This window comes from Astatotilapia calliptera, chromosome 7 (genome assembly GCF_964374335.1).
Source record: "Astatotilapia calliptera chromosome 7, fAstCal68.1, whole genome shotgun sequence".
Taxonomy (NCBI): Eukaryota; Metazoa; Chordata; class Actinopteri; order Cichliformes; family Cichlidae; genus Astatotilapia; species Astatotilapia calliptera.
Window position 1 is genome coordinate 65,418,849 of NC_137428.1, and position 20,213 is coordinate 65,439,061.

The window sequence follows — 20,213 nt, forward strand, 5'->3', positions numbered from 1 at the left end:
CTAGCTCCATGCTGGGATATCCCCTGGAGTCTGTGGAGTTGGTTGGTGAGGGGAGGATGTTAGTAAAGCTGACATCCATCATGAACAACCCACCTCACCCACTGCATGAGTATGTGAGTGGGCTGAGCAGCTCCTTTAGTCAGAGACTGAAACACCCTTGCTGGAAGAAGGAGCGCTTTCGCAGATCATTCATCCCAACAGCAGTTAGACTCTATAACTCCTCAATCATGATGCCATAAGTCACTGGACACTGTGAACATCCACGGTCACCACTTCATGCATAATGGACCTTCCATGACCTTCCAAGCTATATAGTTTGTCTTCCATATTTCCAACTATCTCCATAATCACATACTGTGTATGCTACCATTGTATATAGTGTATTATCTTACTTTTTTCCCCCCATTGATTGTACTTAATTGTATTTTTGTATTTCCTTCATATATCTGTACCTGAGCTGAGGTGACGCAAAAATTTCCCCGTTGTGGGATCAATAAAGTCTTATCTTATCTTAACTGCCGTCCTTGAAAAATTTATAATACTTTGAAACAACAGTCAACACCCCAAAACAAGAGTATGACTGACGCAGGTCCAACCTGTCTGACCAATGGGGACTCTAACCCACAAAATGACCAATTCCCTATCACACTAAATTCACTCAGCAGTCCAACTGCTTTAAATCCTCAGTACTGTCACTTTCAACGTTTCATTATCATTACTTTAACTTCAATTCTCATGACATTTTCTCATCAAAATCAAAACAGACACTCACCGGCAACTTTTACTGAATAGACATTTAATTTTATCGTCCAATTCAGCACACTTCGGATAAAATCAACAGGCCTGTGCATACCTCTTTTATAAAGGCGCCTGTCCACTCAGTACGATTGCCGGATAATGTCTGCCTATCTGACCACCTCGGACCGTCCAAGCCTCCAACTTCCACCCCAATACCACAGGACGAGCCCCCAAACTGTTACGGATTCAAAGAATTGGAGATGGATACAAGAGGAAAACCAAAATAACAACACTGGTCCGGCCGGGTTGAGTCAAACGATGATTTTAATGAACACACGCGTGGGAGATGGACACTGTACGCAGACAGCATCAGATCTCAAAATGGTGGAGCATTGATCAACCTCTTATAGCCTCTAGTGGCCCCCACCTAATCATAAAAGCCTAAACATTCACATTCTTTCTCTCACACTGCGCCTAAGCTATGGCCTTGGCTCCCTGTTTATCTGCTCCTGCTGAGATCAGGCAGTATGCTCTGTTCTCTTCTAATCAGACAAATAAGGCGATGACTTTCTGCGAACAGTATTTCTCATAACTCAGCAGTATAATGCATCATAAAACAATATCATTCATTCACAATAAATCAGCAGTCTAATGTAATGCAAATCAGTTTAACAAATGTAATAGTTATCACCTTCTTCTAATTCAGGAGAATAATGCAAACTAATATTATAATATTATAATCCCACATTGCTCATACTTACTGAGGTCCCTAGCTACTTCCTTACTATGTCAGTAAACGTTTTTGAACAGGAAGCTGTTGTAGATTTAAAGAAACATCTTAATTGAAGCAAAGGCAAAAAATTGGAATGAATTTTATGTGACTGTTCATATTAAAGCCAACAACAAGTGAAAATCCAAAAACCGGCTCCAATCCTTTGTATTAATGATCCCCCCCCCCTGTGTGTGTGTGTGTGTGTGTGTGTGCCCTCACAGAAGGAAGGTCCCAGCAGGAGCTTTTCTCAAACGCATTACCAATCAGTTTATTTTTTTACAAGAACTGTAGCTCATACAATGGTATAAATGTATTCTTTGCGATACTTAATAAATACGAAACTCTAAAGATTTTGAGTTCATGCACACGTCACAATGATTTCTATAAAAGCATTTTGTTTATGGGGATAATGTAACAAATCTTTTGTGACCCTATTAATGATCAATGGTAACTGAAGAGGAAGCTTGAACCCTGGCGCAGGACATTTTCATGACAAGTGACAGCGCAGACATCTACAAATGAGAGAACCTGTTTTATCATCATAAACACGATGATATGAAGCATCGTTAAAGTGTCACTTCAGTAATGTTGACTCATGTTTTAATAGATGACTTTAAAACACTAAACACTCATTTCTGTGGTTTATTTTAAGTTTACAGAATATAACATGTGGTAAGACGACAAGTTTTACTTCTCACTGTCCGTGTTACGTGTATCTATTTATCACGTAAGAGAGATACTCCCATACGGTTTATGACAAAATTTAATCCGAAGTGATTGATGGCCCTAATCATGACCTTTTGACCTCCCCCCTCCCCCCCGGAAGTGTGTAATTTTATCCCCTAAGCGTGACGAATTGCATCCGGAGAAGGGGGGTGAACCCCGGAAGCGCGCCATCTGTCGCTAAGCGTGTCGAATTGCATCCTGAGAAGGGAGGGGGGAAACCTCCGGAAGCGCGCCATCTGTTGTTGGGAAAAAAAAAAGTTTTTAGAGGGAGGGAGTGCAGCAGGGGAGGAGAATAAAAAGCAGAGAGGAGTCCGTCACAATTTCTAAGGCACAGACGCAAGATGGATTTCCTTCTGCAGCCCAGCAGCGTTCCTGTGTCCGATGAGATCTGCTCTCCCAAAGAAGAAGGCTTTGAATATGACATATTCAAATACAGCATATTTACTATGGAAGGCCTCGATCCGGACCTTATGACCCTACCGGAAATACTCCGGAAGTGTCTAGTCATTTTCAGACCTGATGCGTCATGTTCCCTAAGCATGAGGGGAGGGGTATGGTTCCTGAAGCACAGCGGTGATGCAGCAGATGATTCTGTGATGTATAGAGAGACAGAGCGGCAGTTAGTTTTCCGCAAACTCATAGTTTGAATTCTGTTTCGATATTATGACAATTTTCTCTGTTTTTTACAATAGCGGGTGTAATTTTACTTTCTTAAGCTGCACCGGCGTTTGTAATGGGAATAAAGACTGACTTCCTGTAGAGATTTCAATAGTATTTTATTTTCCTATAATACAGACGCTGTAAAAAACCTTTAAGATACACCATAGCTTGTGATGAAAAGAAGAACTTTCTATCCGCTTGTAACCTACAGGCTGCCTATGTGTAAAAAATGAATAAATATCCCTTAGTGAATACTACTTTTCCTTTTGAGAGACTGAAAAACAAACCATAATTGCCGCGACAGGCGATCTTGTTTCACACACACACACACACACACACACACACACACACACACACACACACACACACCGCGGGTCAAGGAGGAGTGAGACGGCGGAAGAGTTTTTTTTTTTTCTTCATTACTTTTACAATGGGTTTTCTCAATAGATAGAAAATGATGACGCTGAGGAGTCAACATCCGATATTATCATTGCTTGTAACCCGGTAAATAATTTCGTACATCTCCCCATAAAACAAGTCTTAGTGGAAAAAAGCTCATATTCGAATAAGTTTATTAAAGCACCCCCCCTCTGTGGGAAAGAGTCAACCATGAGGCGAGTTTTGTCAACAGGAGACGGGTTTTGTCCATTTGGTAAAACAAATATCCGCCTCAAAGTTGTAATTTTACCGTTGCAGAATGTGGAAAACAGACAGCCCTCACAGGAGGCACCCAGGGGCCCACCTCACACACCATAGTTAAAATATTTAAATTTCAACTAAATTTGTAGTAATGATTGGATTTCCTCACTTATCTACACCACACTCCTTGTCCTTGATTTCTTATCGTTTCTTATCGTTCCTCTGTCCCTTAATAGAAACCACATATATAGAAACTATCCTCCCTTTCAGTTGTCTTTTGCACTTCCATATCGCAAAGCAGTTACTGTACACTGTAAACCCCAACAGTCTACCTGACTTATAAAGTTTGTGGATATAACAATTAAAATTCCTCACAAAGTTGAAACAACTTAAAACTTTTCTGTTCGGTTAACGATTCAAACAGTTATAATTGTACATGGCTTAGAAGTTAAGAGTAAATACTGCTTTCTTAATTATGATTTTTGAGTAAATGTTTTTTTCCGAGCTCCGCATGTGGACGTCATGACGTCATGACGTCTTCTCTCTTCTCTCTAACCTGAACGACGTTGACAGAAAATTCTGTTCAATATGGCTGCCCTTCTCGAGCGACTGGAGAACACATTTGGAGAAACTTGTAAGTAAAACGGAACCTTCGTTATGTTTATTTTTTCCGTAAAAAAGCAAGTATATTAATATGTTGCAGCCAATAACTTGTTTTCGAATGCGCTGTTGTGTTAAAAAGCACAGACCCAGGTAGTGAATAGTTGTTCGCGGTTGTTCGCGCTCTTTTTCAAACATAGATTATGTCGTCAGTTTTACAGTTTTAACCGATTAAAACACAGTTTTACGAAGAATCACACATAAAGAAAGGGTCTTAGTGATATTTTAACGACCCCTTGCCAACGCAAGAAAGTTGGCGTTTTTACAACAGCAGCCTCATTGTTCGGCAGGTTTTTTTTTTTTTTTTCTTCTCATTAGCATCATTCAAAAGTGACTTAGCTAGCAGTGGCAACTTCTATCTAAAACAATTGAAATATAGCAAGGTGTTGTATATTTAGTGTGCTGATAAGGTTTTCAATATTTTTATTTTTTCTTCCAAGGCTGAAGGCCAAAGACAAAAAGACAGAAGAAAAAAAAATTCAGACTGCAATTAATTTCAGGTGGAGACAGTAAACACAGGTGAGTTGAAAGATCTATTGAAGAAACCATTCATTAAGTCCCTTAAGGTGAAGATTTCATATATTGATAATGATAAAATTAACACAAATTAAAAGTTTCACTGATAAACACACAATTTTTCCTTGCTTTGAATCCCATGTTCTATATAGATCACAGCTCTGATCTGGAGAACACTATTTTAAAATACTGTGTAGGGTTTTTGTCAAATGATTAAGAAACATACTCTTTGTCACAAGAGACAGAAAGGTTGTGTCTTAAAAGAAAAGTCTCCAAAATTTAGTAGAGTCTGATGTCATGCAGTTTCATAAACATGTATTCTCCCCAAAGAATGACACCTGAAAACTTTGCGTTAAATGAACTTTTCTTTTCCCTTTTTAGGAGGCGCCTGATATCAACGTGAAACGCACTGCAGTACTTCGTGCCCTTCCTGTATACCTGCGGGAGGAGGACCCAGAATTCTTTTAGACATGTAATGTAAGTGTATTTTTGCATTACTTAAATTCTGCCAGTAAGATAAAATGCTATGGATTTTTTTAAATACAATTTAATACCCTAGCAGCTACCAAATTGTACAAACAAAATACCCTCTCTGTAGAAAACCCACACACACACAGGTCAGGAGCAGGGCACAGGCGTATCACAGCACTATGGCTATGCTGCAGGTGGCCCAAAAACCAGGCTGAAGTCAAGATTTAGTTTCTTTTTGAGATAAAGTCATGAAATAAAAAATTACTTTTTTTTTTTAGAAAAATAATAAAAATACAAATTATGTAATGCAAGAAGCTAACACGTTAATGTACATTTTTCAAAAAAAGTAGAGTACCCTAACTCGTTACAAAGTAACCCACTACACTGCTGAATGTTTTGCTAGATTACAGGTCATGCTTGTCACATTCTCTCAAACCAACCTTACTTATTTAATTGGGGCGATCGTGGCTCAAGAGTTGGGAGTTCGCCTTGTAATCAGAGGGTTGCCGGTTCGAGCCCTGGCTCCGACAGTCTCGGTCGTTGTGTCCTTGGGCAAGACACTTCACCCGTTGCCTACTGGTGGTGGTCAGAGGGCCCGGTGGCGCCAGTGTCCGGCAGCCTCGCCTCTGTCAGTGCGCCCCAGGGTGGCTGTGGCTACAATGTAGCTGCCATCACCAGTGTGTGAATGGGTGTGAATGTCTGGATGACTGAATGTGTAAAGCGCTATACAAATACAGGCCATTTACCATTGATACTGTGTCTATTCCAGGCGGACGCATTGGATGAGTCGACCCTCATTGACACTCCAGTTGCCCTTCTCACAGTGGTTACCGACGGCGCTTCCCAGTCCAGTCCATTTTACTTCCTCAAGCATGGCTGTTTTGGTGAAAGGCGACTAGGTGATGCGTGATATTCCCAGATTTGCAAATGCATTTGCTTTATTGTTTGGCTTGATCTATGCTCTGCATTTAGACTACCCCAGGAAGCTGGTTCACACATTTGCCTTAGTCCAAAATATCTTCATGGGGCTTGATGACGGCAAACCCCTGAAACCCCTGCCTACATGCTCTTAAGGAATATAAGGCAATGTTTGTTAGGACACGCACTCTGTTACTGAGCACTTTGTTTGAAGCACTTTAAGCACTTTAAGTTTACTACAGGCTTTGGGTGGATTTAACTCCATCAGTTTACCTAATTTTCCTATACTTGACTGCCTTATCTGGTTATTTGGAAGCTGATCGTCTTTGTACCCATTTTTAAAAATTGTTTTTCATTTCTATTTAAAAAAAAAGTGATTAGTATTTGACTTTTTGTTTTGCATTTTTGTGTATTTTGAGAAAGATGCAATTAGGACTGATGTCGTCCTTTGTGAGTTTATAAAAAGATAAAAGATAAATGTTCTACACAGAATTTATAATGCTCACTTTTTGGTGCCGATGTCCATGTTAGTTGTTTTATAAAAACATTTGTGATGTTTTTAAATTTTCATGAAAAAATGTTAAATAAACAAAATGTAAAGTAACTGAATTTCCGTACTTTTTTTTTTTTTTAGTAGTCTACACTCACAACATATCTTTTAATTAATAATCAGATAATTTGAGTTTAGGTTGTAATATAATTGCATTGTGTTGCATCAAAATAATAAACTACAAGAAACACAAAAATATTGAAATTAAAGTATACAGTCTTTGAGTAAAGCTCAATTAATAAAATATAAAATATAATTTAAAATTTTTAGGTTAACAATAAATACAAATTTTGAGTACCCCATACTTAGAAGATATGAGTTTTTGTACTTAAATCTTTTGAGGTAATCAGTTTCCACAAAAGTTTTAAGTTCAGTCAACTTGTTCGGGTTTACAGTGTAGGTTATTTTCTGCTTATGCATTAATGTAATTAATTAACTTATTTATCCTTAAGTAAGGTAATGACTTGAGTTCTAATGCTTTTTGTCTCTTGAGTTAGCTGTCAATGTGGGATTTTTTTCCCCCTTTTGTCCAGTTAAAGCTGCCTTTCATTCTTCAACACAGCTTAAACTCTAATAGGTAAGCTTTCTTGTAATTTCTTAGTTCTGCAGGCTTCTTGAAAGACATCCGAGACTCTTCTTTGGATGCTGGCTGCCTTTTGTTTTGTTTTCTGTCAAGATGATCCCACACTGCTTCGATTATCTTGAGGTTCGAACCCTGGAGAGATCAATCCATGACTGATGCGTTGTTTCATCCAGGCATATTTTGACTACATTGGCAGTATGTTTGCGATCATTGTCGTACTGAAAAATGAAGTTGAAGCCAATCAGACACTACGTGGTATTACATGGTCGATCAAAATCTGGTGGAACTTTTCTACATTCATAATTTGATTAATTTGGATAAGAGCTCCAACAACACTGGCTGAAATCCAGCCTCAAAACACGGTAGAGTATCCACGCTGTGTTAAAGACGGCTATAGACATTCACTGTTGTATCTCTCTTCGGACCTCTTCCATGCATATTTCAAATTTGGATTCATTACTCCATAAGACATATTACAGCTGATTTCTTTTTCCAGTCAATTTCTTGTGTAATTTGGCACACCTCAGCCTTATTTTTCTCTGTTCTCCTTCCTTAAGAATGGCTGATTAACAGCCACCCTTCCAACTCAGATAACTTTTGATGAGGTTTCATGAAATGTTTACAGCACTTGAGTTACTCGCCACGGCCATCCTAAATGCTAAAAACACTCAACTTTAATTCTAAATTACGTAATTAACGTTAATCAGAAAAAACAAGCCAAAGTCGAAATGTTGCTGAGCTGACCTGTGGTATGCTATGTCTTCTAAAGCACGTATAATGTAAACAGAACTGGTCTTTGCACAGAAGCCTGTGGAGCTTCATAATTAACCTCAGTGTGTGAAGAGGACTCTCCATTTAATAATAGCTGTAATAAAATGTTCTGGCCGACGGTGTTAAACGCTGCACTTGGGTCTAGCAGGGAAGATTTCAACTTTTCAATATGAATGAAGGCTGAAAACTGATTAGATTAATGTCTGATGATCTTTTCTGTGCTTCTTCAAGTTTGTAACACCAAACATATTAAAGGATGATGTAAGGCTCACAGGAAGAGTTTAATTAGACACACATTTACTATTTTTCTTTATACTCTTTCTTTCTTGACATGTTTAATATGATTACTATCAGAGGAGAAAATGAACCTTGTGTAGTCTAAAAACTTTTTTATTTAATCAAACTGTAATGTTGTTGAACTCTGTCCGGGGATGGGCGTCCAGGTACACACCGGCTCACTCCTTGGCGGCCGCTTATCGGGGCCTGGAGCCTGGGGCTCGCTCGGGCCACTTCGGAGGTGGGGTGCCCCCGGCCTCTCGGCCTGGGGCTCGGTCACTCAGGCGCAGCTGGCTGCCGGCGGAGCTCACGGGCGCGTCACTGCAACTCCCGCTGGCTTCTGCTCCGCGGCTGCTGAGTGAGCCCTCATCTGGGACTCTCCTCAGCTCTTTCCGGGACAGTGGCGCAGCTGCCCCTCTGTTGGTCTCCCTTGGTCTCTTGTGTTCTGGGGGCCTCTGGATGTCTGGAGTTTTGATCTCCTCCATACCTGCTTCATGCCCTGGAGGACGGGGCTGTGGCCCCCCCACACCCTCTAGCAGATCATTACATGAAGGAACCTTTTAAAAAAACAAAAAACAAGCGCGTCCATGCTCACAGGTGTACACACGGGTGATCACACCCACAAACTACACCCTTTTTGGCTCCTACCTCAAAGCACACTGTGTTCTGTTGATCTTATGTGCTGCACAATAATGTTTAACATTTAGTATTTACTGTCATATTCCCATATATCATTGTGATGTTGTTTATTCTATTACTCTTGTTCTCTTCTGCTTGCTTTCTTTTTTCTCTCTCAGCAGGTGATCCAGGTGATTGATATATGCATTTTTTTTCTCTGCCCGTTCTGTTGGTTTTTGTCTTTTGCCCTTCTCCCCCGTCCCTCTTCTCAGCTGTTTCTCTTTCCCTCTTTCTTTCTCCCCTTCTTTCCCCCAGTCAAGTCTGTCCCGTATTAAGAGAAAAGAAAAAGAAGAAAAGAAAAAAAAAAAAAAAAGAAAGGAATTCATTTCACGTTGAAATACCTGGAGAATTCAACTCTCCTGCGCTCTGTGAATGAAAGTCTCTGCAGTTTAACAAACCAGAGCTGACACTGCCATCCTGTCGTCTCATTAACTGACTCTGATAATGTAACCAGAAGGCCTCAACTTCCGTTCATCAGTGATAGCAGTGTTATTGATTATGTAATTATGTCATCCTCATTTCTCCCTTATGTGGTAGATTTTGAAGTTGATATTTTTGGATATATTGTCATCTTATAAGCATTGTCCTATCTGTGTTGAGCTTACAAATGAAGTGCCAGTAAGGAAAAAATAAATTTAAAGAATAATGAGGGCCAGACTAGACAAAAGATTTTCTTGATAGTCTACATCAGAGGTTAATTAGCAATGCATTAAATTAATTGGATGCAACTGAGGATATGATTGTTAACCAAGAAAAAATGGATTCAGTAGTAACAAAGCTTGAAGATGTATATAAAATTGCAGAGGTTTGATTTGGTATGTTGAAAAATGCTACCGTAACTATTATGAAGAGAAGAATTAGTTTAACATTGAGTGTAAGAAGGAATTGTGTTAAGGCAAAGACTTAAGGAAGTGTTAGAAACCTAATAAGTTCCAGATCCTGCTGAGAGAAAAAAAAAAAAAAAGAACTCTGACGGACGTGTCTTTTAATCTTGTCAACAAATCCTTAATCATCTAAATCTGCCATTTATCATCTTGTAAAATGTTCCCTCTGCTTCTGTTGCACATCTCCCCCCGGACACTCTCTGCTTCACCAGCCCTGTGCAGGTGGTCCAACCCCTGCCTGCCTCCTTAAACTGGGATGTTTAAATCTCTTTACCTCTGTTGTGAACTTCACACAAAGTTTGTGGTAACAAAATCAAACTGACGAGGATCTCGTTTGAAAAACACACACACTCACGAGACAAAATAAAAACAGACTGCTCAAAGCAAAAGCAGAGCCCTCACAGCTGGTAGTACAAACACAGTGACAACATGCGTATTAGATACCCTCAGTGCCAAAAGCATAAATATGAAAAAATGTGATCACCAAGAATATCCTAAAAATGGCATTGAGGTGGGTGTTACAGTAAAGAAAAAAAAAAGTAGCCAAATTTTCATCGGAAAATGTTGAATTTTAGTAAAAACAATGCTCTGTAGTTTGATACTGTCGTTACAGACAAAGCAGATGTTTAAAGCCTTTGGACGCACATTTGAAATGCACTCATTCTCCTTATCAGCTGGAAACATTAAAGCCGTAAAATGACTTTTTCAAACGGATAAAAACTATTGAACAGCAGCAATGTTGAGCCTGTTCCAAAATTTGAATGTACATGTGTTGAAGGTGCGGGTCTTGTTGAATTATTAAACATACTTTCTTTAATTTTTCGAGCCACAAAAACAACAACTTTTAATTTTCTTCTGCTTGAGTCTCGGCCTCGGGTAGCTCTACTTATCATTGCTCAGTCAGTCGTCTGTTTGTGCTACTTTTTTTCAAGGAGCAGTGGATTATTGGTAAGGGTGACTTTATGTGTTTAGCTACTTAAGTGGAAGTACTGTGGAAAGTTTTACCTTACATACATAGATCTACCAGTACAGCTTCTGAGGTAACTGTTTACAAAATGTTATAATCTATTCAAAGGTTCTTTGCAATTTTACATTGATAAACATTATCCTTAACACATTTGGCCCACATAAAGTACTATGGCCATCACACGGTCATTTAGAATTGTTTAAATAACTCGTGTCTTAAGTCCTTCCATCAAACAGAAAATTAAAAAAAAAAAAAACATGGTTCACTTTTATATCACAAAATGTTAGAAATATAAGCCGTTCATAACAACCTGAAAGGCTGGGAGTTTAAAATGCAAACCGATGGAAGCAGAAGTAGAAGACTATAACGTCTCAGAGCACACGGTGTCTATTAATGTGTAGACATGTATAAATAAGAGCTTAATAAAGATGCTTAATTTCTTAAGAAATAAACAGGTGGAGTGATCTTTATCAAAAGTGGATGTTGCATCTGTGGCTAAACCACTGCACCCAAAAAAACTTTAAAAATCTACTGTGTGTGAGGCTGTGTAAGTAAAGCTTGCCCTTCACACCTGCGTGTAATAAACCATTTGTTGGGGGTTGTGGATTTGACACCTCAGCATTGTGAAAGTGGGGAAACATGTTTCTGGCTGTGCATAAGATTCCTCCTTACAACTTAGAATCTCAGTTCTAAATGAAATTCAGATGTTTTTTTTAAGTATGGCTAATGTATTAATTGACTTCTAAGGCACACACACACACACACACACACACACACACACACACACACACACAAGAACAACACAGAGAAGAAGAAGAGGGGGTCGTTTTACTACACATCATAAAAACGCAATCATTCATCTTCCAACTGTATCTTTCTGTTCTGGCTTTAGAATCATTAGTTGTTTACTGAGCCGTACTTTGGGAGTCATACTGTTGTGATACTGAGGAGAAAAGGGTAAGGTTTGATAGACTAAACCCTTACACACATAACTTGAAAAACCTAAAGAGTGTGTGAGACTGCTAGCTGTGTTGTTCAGCATTAAACTCATCTACAAATGTGTTAGTAAAGAGCGACTTGTACTTCTGTCCCATTAAGCAACGGTTTAACAAATTTCACTGCAAACTATAAAAGGAATCTGGATTTATATAGAACATAGTAGTGATGGATTAAGTGCAGGAAACACTAGTATAAGGTGTCTATTGAACAAATCCCCTTCAGCGTTCAAAATGACCAAAGTGAGGCCTACAGGCGTTTCTCTCGGTTGGTTGTGTTCAGGGAAAAAGCAGCTAAATACACTGAGATTGCTCCACATTGTTAGTGAGTTAACTCTGGATATCTGTAGGTTTTGTCAAACTTGGAGTGAACAAAAGCAGAAAAACAGTAAAAGATGCAGACAGTGAAAGTCTGGTTTATTTCATGAACACAATGAAACATTTTACAGTCCACAGAGCAAAGTAGCATACATGATAAATAGATACACATAACATGAGAAGTAAAACTCGTCGTCTTACCACATGTTATATTCTGTAAACTTAAAATAACCACAGAAATTAGAGTTTAGTGTTTTAAAGTCATTATTAAAAACATGAGTCAACATTACTGAAGTGACGCTTTAACGATGCGTCTTATCACCGTGTTTATGATGATAAAACATGTTCTCTCGTTAGTAGTTGTCTGCGCTGTCACTTGTCATGAAAATGTCCAGAGCCAGGGTTCCTCTTTAATCACCATTGATCATTAATAGGGTCACAAAAGATTTGTCACATTATCCCCATAAACAAAATGCTTTTATAGAAATCATTGTGATACAAATATTTAGATTCTTGATTCACAATGTGCACGAACTCAAAATCTTTAGAGGTTCATATTTATAAAGTATCGCAAATAATACATTTATACCATTGTATGAGCTACACTTCTTGTAAAAAACTGATTGAAAAAAGCTCCTGTCGTGACCTTCCTTCTGTGAGGACACACACACACACACAGAGAGAGAGAGAGAGAGAGGGAAGATCATTAGGATTGGAGGCGTTTTTGGATTTTCACTTATTGTTGGCTTTACAGTCACATAAAATTCATTCCAATTTTTTTGCCTTTGCTTCAATTAAGGTGTTTCTTTAAATCTACAGCAGCTTCCTTTTCAAAAAGTTTACTGACATAGTAAGGAAGTAGCTAGGGAACTCAGTAAGTATGAGCAACAACAGCTTAGGGACTGTTTCTACAATAAAGAGGAATTCATCATCATCTGCAGTTCATCAAAAAAAAAAAAAGTGCCATTAAAAACAATTCAGCAGATCCTCAAAGTATGGATACAATCTGTTTTCAGCTGTAGAGGTACGCTTCACGTACTTATCAACATGCAGTTTAGAGGCTTGCATTAGAGTGCTTTGGTACTTGGGCCTCTTTTATTTAGCACGGTTATACCATTGTGTATTTAGCTATATAAATATGCTCAAGAGTCTATTGTATGTTTGTCATGCAATTAAAAATTCAAAAATATAATTTTTAAATCAGTAACTTTGCAAATTTAGCGCGGACCCTCACCCCTCCCTCCGGCTCCCACGGCCCCGCTGTCACCGTAAGACTCATACTCTTCCCCCACGTATGCTGCTATTTCCCCGCGCCCCAATAATTCTTGTCCTTTTTCTGTTGCAGCCTCCCACAGTCCCGTTTTCGGCGTTCCTGCGCGACTCATCTCCTGTAGTTCCATTACAATCAGTTTCCTTTATTTTATCTTATCATGTCAGAGGCCAACTGAAACCAAGTCCACCTATATAAAAACACCCCATCAGACACACAGTAGTTTCCTCAGCACTTCACAATTCCCCCAAGGTATAGCGTTTTAACTTTTTATTTTTTCGGATCCCAGACACAGCGGTGTGAGGTAGTTAGCACACAGTTTGGACGTGTAGAAAACATTGCTTGTTTGGAACACATCAGCAGAGAGGTAGAGTTCATAGCTGTTCATAAGAGTTTAATTTAATCAAACCTCATTTTACGGATCTAAGTGGCTCCTCATCACTAGCCAATTCACCATTTTATTTAAATATCTGAATTTTCGGAATGAGGATCCAAGCGGGACACAGAGGCTGCTTTAACGCACCAGAATGCAAATATAAATAAAAGCCTGACTATCCTGAGAGCCTAGCTGCAGCGAGACCTTTCTTTCACACAGATTCCTGGATGTGCGTCGGATCCGACTTTGCTACCCACACAGAGCGTTTCTGACAGTCGGGCGCTGCTTATACAATAGAGAAAAGCAACAATACACCGTGTTTCTCTGCTCCAAGGTAAGGATGTCTGTTATACCCAGCGCATAAATGTCTCTGTGTTAACGCTGATTATTCAAACCCTGTTTAAAATGTGACACATTTGTTATCCCAAAACATTTCCTCTAAATTTGCAAAGTTACTGATTTAAAAATTATATTTTTGAATTTTTAATTGCATGACAAACATACAATAGACTCTTGAGCATATTTATATAGCTAAATACACAATGGTATAACCGTGCTAAATAAAAGAGGCCCAAGTACCAAAGCACTCTAATGCAAGCCTCTAAACTGCATGTTGATAAGTACATGAAGCGTACCTCTACAGCTGAAAACAAATTGTATCCATACTTTGAGGATCTGCTGAATTGTTTTTAATGGCACTTTTTTTTTTTTTGATGAACTGCAGATGATGATGAATTCCTCTTTATTGTAGAAACAGTCCCTAAGCTGTTGTTGCTCATACTTACTGAGTTCCCTAGCTACTTCCTTACTATGTCAGTAAACTTTTTGAAAAGGAAGCTGCTGTAGATTTAAAGAAACACCTTAATTGAAGCAAAGGCAAAAAAATTGGAATGAATTTTATGTGACTGTAAAGCCAACAATAAGTGAAAATCCAAAAACGCCTCCAATCCTAATGATCTCCCCCCTCTCTCTCTCTCTCTGTGTGTGTGTGTGTCCTCACAGAAGGAAGGTCACGACAGGAGCTTTTTTCAATCAGTTTTTACAAGAAGTGTAGCTCATACAATGGTATAAATGTATTATTTGCGATACTTTATAAATATGAACCTCTAAAGATTTTGAGTTCGTGCACATTGTGAATCAAGAATCTAAATATTTGTATCACAATGATTTCTATAAAAGCATTTTGTTTATGGGGATAATGTGACAAATCTTTTGTGACCCTATTAATGATCAATGGTGATTAAAGAGGAACCCTGGCTCTGGACATTTTCATGACAAGTGACAGCGCGGACAACTACTAACGAGAGAACATGTTTTATCATCATAAACACGGTGATAAGACGCATCGTTAAAGCGTCACTTCAGTAATGTTGACTCATGTTTTTAATAATGACTTTAAAACACTAAACTCTAATTTCTGTGGTTATTTTAAGTTTACAGAATATAACATGTGGTAAGACGACGAGTTTTACTTCTCATGTTATGTGTATCTATTTATCATGTATGCTACTTTGCTCTGTGGACTGTAAAATGTTTCATTGTGTTCATGAAATAAACCAGACTTTCACTGTCTGCATCTTTTACTGTTTTTCTGCTTTTGTTCACTCCAAGTTTGACAAAACCTACAGATATCCAGAGTTAACTCACTAACAATGCGGAGCAATCTCAGTGTATTTAGCTGCTTTTTCCCTGAACACAACCAACCGAGAGAAACGCCTGTAGGCCTCACTTTGGTCATTTTGAACGCTGAAGGAGATTTGTTCAATAGACACCTTATACTAGTGTTTCCTGCACTTAATCCATCACTACTATGTTCTATATAAATCCAGATTCCTTTTATAGTTTGCAGTGAAATTTGTTAAACCGTTGCTTAATGGGACAGAAGTACAAGTCGCTCTTTACTAACACATTTGTAGATGAGTTTAATGCTGAACAACACAGCTAGCAGTCTCACACACTCTTTAGGTTATTCAAGTTATGTGTGTATGGGTTTAGTCTATCAAACCTTACCCTTTTCTCCTCAGTATCACAACAGTATGACTCCCAAAGTACGGCTCAGTAAACAACCTATGACTCTAAAGCCAGAACAGAAAGATACAGTTGGAAGATGAATGATTGCGTTTTTATGATGTGTAGTAAAACGACCCCCTCTTCTTCTTCTCTGTGTTGTTCTTGTGTGTGTGTGTGTGTGTGTGTGTGTGTGCCTTAGAAGTCAATTAATACATTAGCCATACTTAAAAAAACATCTGAATTTCATTTAGAACTGAGATTCTAAGTTGTAAGGAGGAATCTTATGCACAGCCAGAAACATGTTTCCCCACTTTCACAATGCTGAGGTGCCAAATCCACAACCCCCAACAAATGGTTTATTACACGCAGGTGTGAAGGGCAAGCTTTACTTACACAGCCTCACACACAGTAGATTTTTAAAGTTTTTTTGGGTACAGTGGTTTAGCCACAGATGCAACATCCACTTTTGATAAAGATCACTCCACCTGTTTATTTCTTAAGAAATTAGGCATCTTTATTAAGCTCTTATTTATACATGTCTACACATTAATAGACACCGTATGCTCTGAGACGTTATAGTCTTCTACTTCTGCTTCCATCGGTTTGCATTTTAAACTCCCAGCCTTTCAGGTTGTTATGAACGGCTTATATTTCTAACATTTTGTGATATAAAAGTGAACCATGTTTTTTTTTTTTAATTTTCTGTTTGATGGAAGGACTTAAGACACGAGTTATTTAAACAATTCTAAATGACCGTGTGATGGCCATAGTACTTTATGTGGGCCAAATGTGTTAAGGATAATGTTTATCAATGTAAAATTGCAAAGAACCTTTGAATAGATTATAACATTTTGTAAACAGTTACCTCAGAAGCTGTACTGGTAGATCTATGTATGTAAGGTAAAACTTTCCACAGTACTTCCACTTAAGTAGCTAAACACATAAAGTCACCCTTACCAATAATCCACTGCTCCTTGAAAAAAAGTAGCACAAACAGACGACTGACTGAGCAATGATAAGTAGAGCTACCCGAGGCCGAGACTCAAGCAGAAGAAAATTAAAAGTTGTTGTTTTTGTGGCTCGAAAAATTAAAGAAAGTATGTTTAATAATTCAACAAGACCCGCACCTTCAACACATGTACATTCAAATTTCATTATCAGAGTCAGTTAATGAGACGACAGGATGGCAGTGTCAGCTCTGGTTTGTTAAACTGTGTGTGTGTGTGTGTGTGTGTGTGTGTGTGTGTGTGTGTGAAACAAGATCGCCTGTCGCGGCAATTATAGTTTGTTTTTCAGTCTCTCAAAAGGAAAAGTAGTATTCACTAAGGGATATTTATTCATTTTTTACACATAGGCAGCCTGTAGGTTACAAGCGGATAGAAAGTTCTTCTTTTCATCACAAGCTATGGTGTATCTTAAAGGTTTTTTACAGCGTCTGTATTATAGGAAAATAAAATACTATTGAAATCTCTACAGGAAGTCAGTCTTTATTCCCATTACAAACGCCGGTGCAGCTTAAGAAAGTAAAATTACACCCGCTATTGTAAAAAACAGAGAAAATTGTCATAATATCGAAACAGAATTCAAACTATGAGTTTGCGGAAAACTAACTGCCGCTCTGTCTCTCTATACATCACAGAATCATCTGCTGCATCACCGCTGTGCTTCAGGAACCATACCCCTCCCCTCATGCTTAGGGAACATGACGCATCAGGTCTGAAAATGACTAGACACTTCCGGAGTATTTCCGGTAGGGTCATAAGGTCCGGATCGAGGCCTTCCATAGTAAATATGCTGTATTTGAATATGTCATATTCAAAGCCTTCTTCTTTGGGAGAGCAGATCTCATCGGACACAGGAACGCTGCTGGGCTGCAGAAGGAAATCCATCTTGCGTCTGTGCCTTAGAAATTGTGACGGACTCCTCTCTGCTTTTTATTCTCCTCCCCTGCTGCACTCCCTCCCTCTAAAAACTTTTTTTTTCCCAACAACAGATGGCGCGCTTCCGGAGGTTTCCCCCCTCCCTTCTCCGGATGCAATTCGACACGCTTATGGGATCAAATTACACACTTCCGGGGGGGAGGGGGGAGGTCAAAAGGTCATGATTAGGGCCATCAATCACTTCGGATTAAATTTTGTCATAAGCTGTATGGGAGTATCTCTCTCTTGAAGAAGCACAAAAGATCATCAGACATTAATCTAATCAGTTTTCAGCCTTGTAGTGTAGGTATATTACTACTGATAATATACAGAGCATTTACATCATAGGTTATCCCACAGTGGGTTCTGTGTTCCTTTATCATCACATTTTTTTATTCTGGATGTGGCTTCAATTTATTTAACCCTTTATTTCTAATTAAGGCATGAATAACCACATTAAAATGATTTTTTATCATTATCTTGAGAGTTCAGGGCAATATAAATCTTACAGGTGGACAAAACTAGATTTTAACATGACAGCTTGCAATAAAATCACAAATGTTAAAAAAAAAATACAAATCAAAGCTTTAAAAGCAGTGTGTGATTTTAATATATTGTTGATCGTAAAAATAGTATTATTTTAGTCTTTAAAACATAATTTTAAGTAAGACAAAGGCACTATTTCCCCCACCTCTGGTTTGGCTACAGATTTATGATATGGAAAGATATAGTTCTGCATTTTATAGGTGTGTGCGTGTGTGTGGGAGGTACAGTGTTCATTTTGAGGTTATAACAAACTATGGAAGCAAATAGGTCATAACATATATTTCTACATGCATTTAAGCATATGACAATGTCTCCAAAAGAAGAGGAAAACACAGTTTCTTCATCCAACTTCATTCAAATCAAACTGACAACCAGCTTATTGGGTAGAGGGAGGGGTTCCTCTGCATGTTTCATATCCATCCTGTCACTAAGTTTAAACATGGAGGTCATTCTTGGGTCTTGGTGGAATTAAACTGTTTAAGCCATCATTCCAGTGTTTATACAGTTGCAACGCCCCCACTACACTGAAGCCTTCTCCAGACTCCACCAGAAACCTTTTTATTGCTCAGCACATTTGTTTGGGGGCAGGGTTTGGGGGAATTTATGGTTGAGCAGAGACAGCATTTGCTGCCCTGTCTGGGAACAGGGTTGCTGCATCTTTAACATCTAAAAAGGTGATCCATGCATTTGGTTAATCAGAATATGGAGCACGCTGGAAATAACCCCATCAATAAAGATGAGGTGGTTTCACACTGCTCATCAAAGATTTTTGTAGGCTTACAGCATCTTGCATATACCGTAGCTTCTAAATTGTTGGGATTTTGACAAGGGCGTAGATTTGGTTTTGGCATTGGTGGGGACGGATGATTCTACCATCGAACCCTGCCTTTTCTTTTTTTTTGTCTTTGCTTCTTGATAAAAAAAAAAAAAGAAAAAAAAAGAGAAATATACTTGCCTACATATGCTATTCTGCATGCTTTAAAACCATTTAAAATTACAATTCATAGTTTTATATGCGAATTATATAATGTTAAATTACTATTAAACAAATGACTGACTAAAGTATTTTAGGCTTTAGTTTACTTCCACATTCCATATAAATCAGGTATCATACAAAAATAAAAATAGCTTCAAATACAGTCATGACAATAAAAGAAAATGACTTTAAGCACTTAACATCATTACTTCAATGTCCACTATGTGAAGGAGCCGAACACATGCCTGCTCCTCTCGTTAACTGAGATAAACTGCTGGCATGTTTGTTTTACATCTATACTGTCCAGTCTCTCCTGGTGGACACACAGCAGTATTGTTTAATTTCATTTGAGTCATTGTTGACCGTAGCCATCTTTTTAGTCTCCTGAGAGCACTGAAGTATCTTTCATCCTAAGTACCTGCGTTTTATCCTCAGATTAAAATTATTACTATGTGCTTGATGTGCCTCAGCTTTGGCCCTGGCTCTTCCCCTGCACTAGGACATATTGCTACCTGATAAAATAATACATTGATTCATGCCATATAAAAAGTGAGACATGTCAATTCAGATTCTTTGTCAAATATACACTAACGAATCAATTTGCATCAGCAGCCTAACAATTGTTATGATGATAAATACTAGTTAATCTATAGCACCAAATCATCAGTCAGTCACCTGTGACCTCGCCTCTTCACCTCTGAGCTACAACATGGCAGAGCTGCCTCTGTCACCTGACAAATAGGACATACATGACAATAAGAATAAAATGTGTAGCTGCTTCAGTGTTTCTGTCAGTTTGTGCAGATCTTGACTCATCAGTAATTTTTGTAGGGTGAGTGCATTTTTAAAACAAGGTGGAATATTTGCAAAATCATGACTACCTCATGATATTTTGTCTCAAAAATTAACCCTATGAATATGTCAGTGCCATTAGGACGAAATTATTGTGTCACCAACATTTTAACGTTAGACATAATTCTAAAACTAATATCCT

At 38.4% G+C, this 20,213-nt stretch overlaps 2 long non-coding RNA genes across 2 annotated transcripts; both read left to right on the forward strand.

The window, feature by feature from the left end:
* Positions 1-4,039: 4,039 nt before the first annotated feature.
* LOC113028598 (uncharacterized) lies at positions 4,040-6,704 on the forward strand. The gene is made up of 4 exons (XR_013910686.1): positions 4,040-4,169; positions 4,636-4,714; positions 5,093-5,188; positions 5,952-6,704. It is a non-coding gene; the product is annotated as an uncharacterized LOC113028598 (long non-coding RNA).
* Positions 6,705-13,636: 6,932 nt separating this feature from the next.
* Positions 13,637-15,340, forward strand: LOC145430219 (uncharacterized). The gene is made up of 2 exons (XR_013910687.1): positions 13,637-14,102; positions 14,771-15,340. It is a non-coding gene; the product is annotated as an uncharacterized LOC145430219 (long non-coding RNA).
* The last annotated feature ends 4,873 nt before the right edge of the window (positions 15,341-20,213 follow it).